This window comes from Sardina pilchardus, chromosome 4 (assembly GCF_963854185.1).
Source record: "Sardina pilchardus chromosome 4, fSarPil1.1, whole genome shotgun sequence".
NCBI classification, from domain to species: domain Eukaryota; kingdom Metazoa; phylum Chordata; class Actinopteri; order Clupeiformes; family Clupeidae; genus Sardina; species Sardina pilchardus.
Genome location: NC_084997.1, coordinates 24,567,780 through 24,575,498, shown reverse-complemented (window position 1 = coordinate 24,575,498; position 7,719 = coordinate 24,567,780). Strand labels below are relative to the sequence as shown.

At 40.1% G+C, this 7,719-nt stretch overlaps 2 long non-coding RNA genes across 2 annotated transcripts; both read left to right on the top strand.

The window, feature by feature from the left end:
- The first annotated feature begins 201 nt into the window (after nt 1–201).
- Nucleotides 202–6,930, top strand: LOC134077836 (uncharacterized). The gene is made up of 3 exons (XR_009938766.1): nt 202–453; nt 1,021–1,192; nt 6,483–6,930. It is a non-coding gene; the product is annotated as an uncharacterized LOC134077836 (long non-coding RNA).
- LOC134078665 (uncharacterized) lies at nt 2,083–5,750 on the top strand. The gene is made up of 5 exons (XR_009938844.1): nt 2,083–2,223; nt 3,441–3,532; nt 3,759–4,002; nt 4,223–4,330; nt 5,628–5,750. It is a non-coding gene; the product is annotated as an uncharacterized LOC134078665 (long non-coding RNA).
- Nucleotides 6,931–7,719: the final 789 nt, after the last annotated feature.

The following is a 7,719-nucleotide window of genomic DNA, read 5'->3' as shown; positions in this document are numbered from 1 at the left end:
AGCAGTACTATCCTTTATATTTTACTGAGTGTTGTATGAAGTAGAAGTATTGTGTCGTGTAGTACTGTGCAGTATATTTATAAGCAGTACTATCCTGTATAGTACTGCTTATAACTACGTAGTGCTGCATCGTACTACACAACACAATACTTCTACTTCATACAACCCTGATTTCAAAAACATAAATGCAGTTAAAATGTCTGTTAATTTTATTGTGTAGAAGTGTGTTAACATTACAAATTCACTTCCAATTGATTCCAGCTTAGTCTCAACTTCCCGTCCATTATGCTGTACAGATTTATATTTCTGGTGTTCATCTTTTTAGGTGTCTTGTGGGTATTAATCCTGAGAGGGGGACAAAGGCAAATGGCAAGAAAACAAGAAGCACCCCTCCTCAGGTTTCCATGTGCTTCGAAAACTGATGGACTGTTGTTATGCCCTCGTCTGAAAATGGTGAGTATTATACACATACAGTGCAACCGGAAAGTATTCAGACCCTTTGTTGTGACACTTGCAATTGAGCTCTGGTGCATTTTATTTCTATCAATCGTCCCTGAGATGCTTCCACAAGTTGACTAGAGTCCATCTGTGCCTAAATGAATTAATTGCCCATTATTAGGAGAGGCAGCCATATCTTTATATAAGGATTCATATTGAAGATGTAAAATTATACAGCATTGAAAATGCCCAAGGGCATGGTAGCCTCCATCATTCTCAACTGGAACATTTTGGAACAACCAACAGTCTTCCTAGATGTGGCTGCTCAGCCGAACACAATGCTATTGAGTATAGCAGGGAGTAACAACACTTAACACACATAGAAAAGCGCATGGTTTACAGAGAAAGCAGCAGTGAGGTTCAGTTGTGCAAAAAGTGTAAAGTGAAGAAGACCAGGTTATGAAGTGAGTGCTTAGTGCATGTTCAGGTGAAGAATAGCTTGTAGATAGGTACTATCCCTTAAGTGTGATGTTTTACATCTGATACTACTGTACCTTCTTCTCCCTGGTGGACTGTGAATAGATGGTGTGCTGGATGGGAGAGGTCAGAGATGATGTTCACGGCGTTCTTGGAAAGAAAAAAAAGGCAGACTACAGCCAACGATTTTAGAGGCCCTGTGTACTACCCTCTCAAGCCGTTGTTTGTCCTGGCTGGTGGTGGCACTACCATACCATGCCAGAGCAGGATGGAGAAGGTGAGTACGCTTTCGATGGTAGCCTGATAGAAGTGGATCACGCCTGCTTGACCGACCCCAAATTTCCTCAGCTGGCGGAGGAAGTGTAATCTCTGATGGAAGGAGGGGACCCACTCCACTACTTGGACATTAATGGAGATGGGAAGGTTTGACAGGCAGGATGATGTTGAAAGCTGAGCTAAAGTCAATGAATAGTACACAGGCATAGGTGGACTAAGTATCAAGATGCTGTAGAATGAAATGTGTGCAGAATGAGACTGCATTGTCTACTCCCCTATTTGCCCTGTAGGCAGTGTGATGTGTGACCGGTACCTACAGACTAGACGTTCAAAGATTTTCATGACAATAGAAGTGAGTGCAACAGGCCTAAAATCATTAAGACAGCCCCCCCAGCACACAACGTCATTTCAACGTTGATATTTGGGCTAAATCCCGTCGGTCCGTCATGGCCCTGATTTCAACCAAAATTAGACGTAGAATAATGGTCTTGTTTTGGCCGGCCCATTTTGGTCTAAGGAAAGACGTCTTTAGCACGTCCTTTTTCAGACCACATATCAACTAATTAAATCCTGATGTAAATTATCAGTTATAGTCTACCTAGGACTACATTATCGTTCCTGTCGACCATCTTTCCCCCCCGGGGATTGCCCAAATCCGCCGCGAACTCTACGGGCGCCCGGCGCCGCCATCTTGGCTGCCGTTAACTGCGTGTGTGACTTTTGTTTGTTTACTCATGGCAACAGTTGATATGGACGGACAACTCTGTTTTTAGCCTTCTCCCCTCTGAAAAAAAAATCAGAGGAAAAATTCAGATGGAAAAAAATCAGTCATTGAAATAATGAGTAATTAAAATTCTGATAAAAAAAAAAAACACATACATTTTCACGTAAAGGAGACAGGAGTGAACTCTGCGCATGTACAAGAGGAACGGAGGCGGGAAGCCGTAGCCGAGCCCATTTCGAACTTTGTTTGAAACACACAGTCAGTTGAAGCCGTTGAAGAACAGCGTGAAGATGGAACCTGCTACTGAGGTAAGTGAGTTTATGCCTATGATTTAGGAAGTAGAAATGTAACATTTTGATCGAGAGTCAGTTTTGCCAAAACGAGACGAATGCTCTGAACACCATCAACAGTGCTATCAGAGATGATTAAAGCGGACAGCGGAGTAATCGAGGATCTGTATGTTACCATGCTAACTTAACCTGTCCTGGGCTAGTTTTACTTGAGTGGAGAAATTCTTCTGTGTTAATTCACTCTACCGCTGATAATGTAGTCGGACTTGAAACCCGTTTGTAATTGCTGTTAGGTCCCGTTATCTCTATGAAAGGAAAGTATTTTCTGTCTGATCTATTCAACACAATTTAGGGCCGTTTGTGGTAACGTAGGAAGTTAGGAACCTGATTGCAACACGCATGATTTCGTGGACCTGCTTAGAACGTTCACAAAGGTAGCACGAAAATTTGAATTTTTTTCGCGGCTAGATCTACCCGTCCCGAAGAGTCCTTTGTAACCATGGATATCTCTCCACCGTCCTGCTAGATACACTAGACTAGAGTAGACAAGCAGCGCGCTGTTATCCACTTCATTTTTGTTGTAGCATTTTGGTAGCAACAACTTGTACTTGTTGCCAACAGGACTATTTTAAATACCAGAATCGCTATTAGGCCCACTCTCCATTTATTGTTTATGGTTCATAGCAAGCAGTCATCATTACCAGACGTGGAGAACCTGTTGACCAGTTGTGCAGCATGTTAATAGTGTTATTGTTGTTGTTGTTATTATTATTATTATTATTATGAATAATAATGATAGTAATATCTATCTATTTATTGACTGTCATTTGGCACAGAGTAGTAACAGAGTGGTCAACATTGTCGAGGCTCAGATGCCCAGGTTGTGCAATATGTTGGTATTTTAAAGTGAAAGGTAGGGGAAACTAGTTGTGTGTTTATGTGATTGTATTGTAGCGCCGAAGCTATGTACCCCCTTGTTGGACTATCCCCTGTGGTCCCTTGTGTCCCCTGGTTTCCTGGTCTGTGTGTGTGTCTCCCTCTTCCTCCTGTGTTATAGACTGTGTCAATAAGTTCTGATGGGTTTGTGTTTAATGATTATTTTTGGAAATTGGTTATGTAAGAAGTGACACTTCCAGCGTGTTTTTACTAGACGCTGCTTTTGAGGTCTGGGATTCCTGTCATTTTTCTGTGTAACTGTTGCTTTTTCTAAAGCCTTTGCTCATTTGTCTTCTCAGCACATCAACTCTTAAGTGTGTCCCTGGAAGATCTACCATCAACTTCCAGAACTGCAACTGCTAGTACTGTCAGATGGTGAATGCTACTCAGGGTAAAAAAAAAAACTTTACGTAAAACCATTTTCATCTATTATTTCAAGTTCTGTCTCAAAATGTGTTTGAAGCCATTATTCTAAGCTAAAGTAACTGCTGGATGACTTTGAAGAATCTGAACAGTGTACGGTTCACTATGTACTGAATTTTATTATTTCTAAGTGTTGTAGCAAGCAAAGTTGTTTTATTCTAACTTTGCTTTTTTGTCTTTTTTTTTTGAAACAGCAAACACCATTGTTACACCACTTTGAAGGAGAGCCTGGTCATTTGGTCCCCTCAGCTTCTCCCTTTCTCAGTGATATGTTCATTGTGGCTGGGAGAATTGTGGGGCACTCTTTCCTTCATGGAGGACCCTGCTTGTCTGGACTCTGTGATGTGGTTGTCCATACTGCTTCGTGGGAGCCCAGACACGGCTACAGTAAACCTGGAGGACTGTGCAGACCTGGACATTAGAGAAACAATCAGGCTTGTATGTTTACATAGAAAATACTAATGTTTGATGTTATGTTGTGTTTTTATTTTGTTTTGTTGTTGTTTGTGTGTTGCCCCCAAAAGACTCTGGGTCTTTGATTTTATAATGATTTTAGAAAAACTGAGGAGTCAACTGGTGGACCCACTATTATGATTCTATAAACTTTTAACACACTGTCTAACCATTATGTATCTCTTTCATGCTCCCCATCTTCAAGCTGGAGGTGGAATCAAACCTATCAGCTGAAGAAATGGGAAGGGTACAGAACGTGGCCTCTTCCTGGGACCTCCCTCCGCTAACCACAACCAACAGGGCCCTTAATGCTGTGAGTGAAATACATTTATATTTCCCTATGCTTTAGTGTGCTATACATTTTCCTTCCCCCCCCCCCCCCCCCCGCATTTGGTAATTTAGTCAATCAGCAGACGCTTCTATCCAAAACAACCTAAAACTACACTTTGGAGGTGTGTTTTTTTTATGTCGGTCTGGTTTGACTTGATGTAGCCGTTTTAAGACGACTGCAGACGTGATTATTTCTGAGATTCTGATAAGTTTTCAACCATGACGTATGCACAATAAATTCCAGTTTTGAAAACATATCAGAATCTCAGAAATAATTACGTCGTGACGCCTTCTAAATGCGGCCGCGCTGTCAGCTGTTCATTCACGACAGCGGAAGAGAAAAGTACCTGTTAGCATGCTAAATTCGACATTCAAACGTAACGAGGAGACTCGCGCGAGCTAAACTGCTATTAATTCTGCTTAACATGCTGCGCAAATGTGTTCAAAACGGCTGCTGTACGGTCCTAAAATGTACACCGTACTGCTGCATTCAAGTTAACTCTGCTAACGTCTCACAACGTAGCCTACATTAGGGAGACTAAACTAAGTTATGCATTCGAGCTGTATCTCCAAGCGTTAGAATAGTGTCAACGAAGAGACTCTTGTGTGGGGGCGGATCTGTGGGGGAAATCAATGTGAATTGGAATTGTACATTGTAATTGATAACACCTGCGTGTTCAGGGCTGCCCGCGGTGAAGCCAGAGAGGGTTAGGAGACGCTAGCTAAGGCCGGGGATGTAGGAGTGAGGACTGATTGTCGCTTCCCAGTCAGGGGGTTTTCCCCGTAAGCTGCTGTGGAGGCAGCGTTGGATCGGGTACTTCACCGGCCAGCGGGCCGGTCAGCGGTTGAGACCACACAAGAGTCTCTTCGTTACACTATTCTAACGCTTAGAGATACGGCTCGAATGCATAACTTAGTTTAGTCTCCCTAATGTGGGCTACGTTGTGAGACGTTAGCAAAAGTTCACTTGAATGCCGCCGTTTTGAACACATTTGCGCCGCATGTTAAGCAGAATTAATAGCAGTTTAGCTCGCCGTATGTGGCAACAACAATCCTTCAACAATCGTTAATGTTTTGTTAAATGCACATGCAGAGGCAGTGGTTTCATTCGGGCAAAGAAAAAGCTGCGTGCGCGCAGCTCAATGAAAGTGATTCAATTGATAACATGATTTAAAAATAATTTCAATCGTACAACATAGAACATTATTTCGTGGCGGCCCGCCACAGATTACTCAATGTATGGGAAACACTGTTAATGAAAATGTTTCCTGTCATTTCAGCTGCGGTGAAAAATGGAGCAACAAGGCTGACATCGGGAGAGCTGAGGCAGATCATCTTAAACATGATGCACCTGGACGGTCCGGTGGCGGAGACTTCAAGAATTAAATAAAATTACAATGAAATGGATAACGTTTGTTTGACTGTTTGTTTACGCCTAGCTTGCTATTGTAATGTAGGCCTATTAGATTATGTATTTATCATCTAGATGGTTAAGTTGGTAAATGAAAATGCTTAATGCACATTTTAAAAGCCTATAATAGGATAATATAGGCTTATTTTAACAGCAATAGTATGGGTAATGGTAAAGTTAGTAAGTGCTTAATGCACATTATTTAAAAGCCTATAATAGGATAATATAGGCTTATAAATTAATATATAACAGCAAAATTCTGGTTGAAAATAGGTCCATGGCAGCACCTAAACAAGACGTGGTTTCAACCAAATTTAAACGTTGAAAAGGCGTCTTTCCATAGACGTCTTTTCAACGACCATGAAAAGACGTCATCTAACCTTTCACTTTTAAACCAAACTGGGCCGTTGTTTCGACGACTTGACAAGACGTCTTTTCAACGACTTTTCAACGTGATTTTGCTGGGGGGGAGGTTATGTTAGTTTTCTTGGGCACTGGGATGATCAGATTTAAGACATGCAGGTACCATTGTACTGTTAAGAGACAAGTTGAAGATGTTAGTGTGAGTAGGAGCAAGTTCATTTGCACAGTTCTTTAATGTAGCTGGTGTCACCATCAATGTTGAACTACTCCATAAAGACTTTTAACAAATTGGTGTAAATAAAGTGAGTTAGCTTGAAAATGTTCCACTCAAGCTGACCAATTGTATATTTTTCTTTCACAGAAAAGCCAAAGGACTCAGAACATGAAGCCAAAGAAGTAGATGATGACTCGGTCCAGACATACCAAATGGAAAAGCCCATTAAACAAAAGTAATCAACCCTACTGGAGATGAAAGCGAAATTCTAAATCAAGTTTTAACACTACATTTCTAAGTTTCCAAAGGATAGGTCAAGCAGAAGTAGTGCGAAAGGTGTCCTACTTGCTTCGGTAGGAGGGGGAATGTATAGTCTAATAAACGTTTTTAGTCTTGCACCAAATTGTCAAGGTACTCATGGCTGTCAGTTAGCGGTATAACAATATTTTAACACAATTTTTAAGAAATCTTAAGTGATGAAATATATTGCTCTACGCTTTATAGGGCTGCTCGATTATTGTAAAAATCATTATCACAATTATTTTGTTCAATATTGAGATCACGATTATTAGACGTGATTACTCAGTGATTTGGAACTATCATCCATATTCAAAATGCATTTTTTTTTAAAAAACTTTTAATTGAATTTTAAACATAATCCAACAGGAAAAAATACATGTAAAAAGATAATGCACACGACAACTTGAGACAATAGGAGAGCATTGTAATGAAACTGAATGTTGCAAAATAATGATTATATTTTGATTATGCTATTTTCATAATTGTTTCATTTGAGTTATTTCACAATAGGTTTCAGAGAATTCGTGAGCTGAGAATTATAAGGTTCTATCTCCATTTTGGTCGAAATTGAGTTTTTGACATCATCTGATCCATTAGGTGCTTATTAATGCCTGTGTGGTGTTATTTTTGTAAAAAAAAAAAAAAAAAAGTTAATTATTAGCAAAATAAAAAGGTACTACAGTACAGTTTTGCTAGCTATGTAAAACTTTGATGCTCAATATCTCAGAACTACCCTAAACGGAGATAGAACCTTATAATTCTAAGCTCACGAATTGCTGTACTACTTTAAGAGTATTATTTTTATTTATGTGGTGATGATGATGCCTCCCTTCCTTCAGATGGAGGCTGCTGAGGCAGTTCATCAATACAACACACACAAACACACAAATGATGTGGAAATAAAGCATGCCATGCTTAACTCATTAATTAAAATGTATTAATGAAGTGTTATTTGGATAAGATCGTACCAATGTAGTAATGAAATATGTATCTACTCATGATAAAGTGAAGGTATTGCTACAACATTTAAAGGTACATATCTCTTGTAGTCTATCACTGAGATGTGTTGCAGAGGGTATCCGCC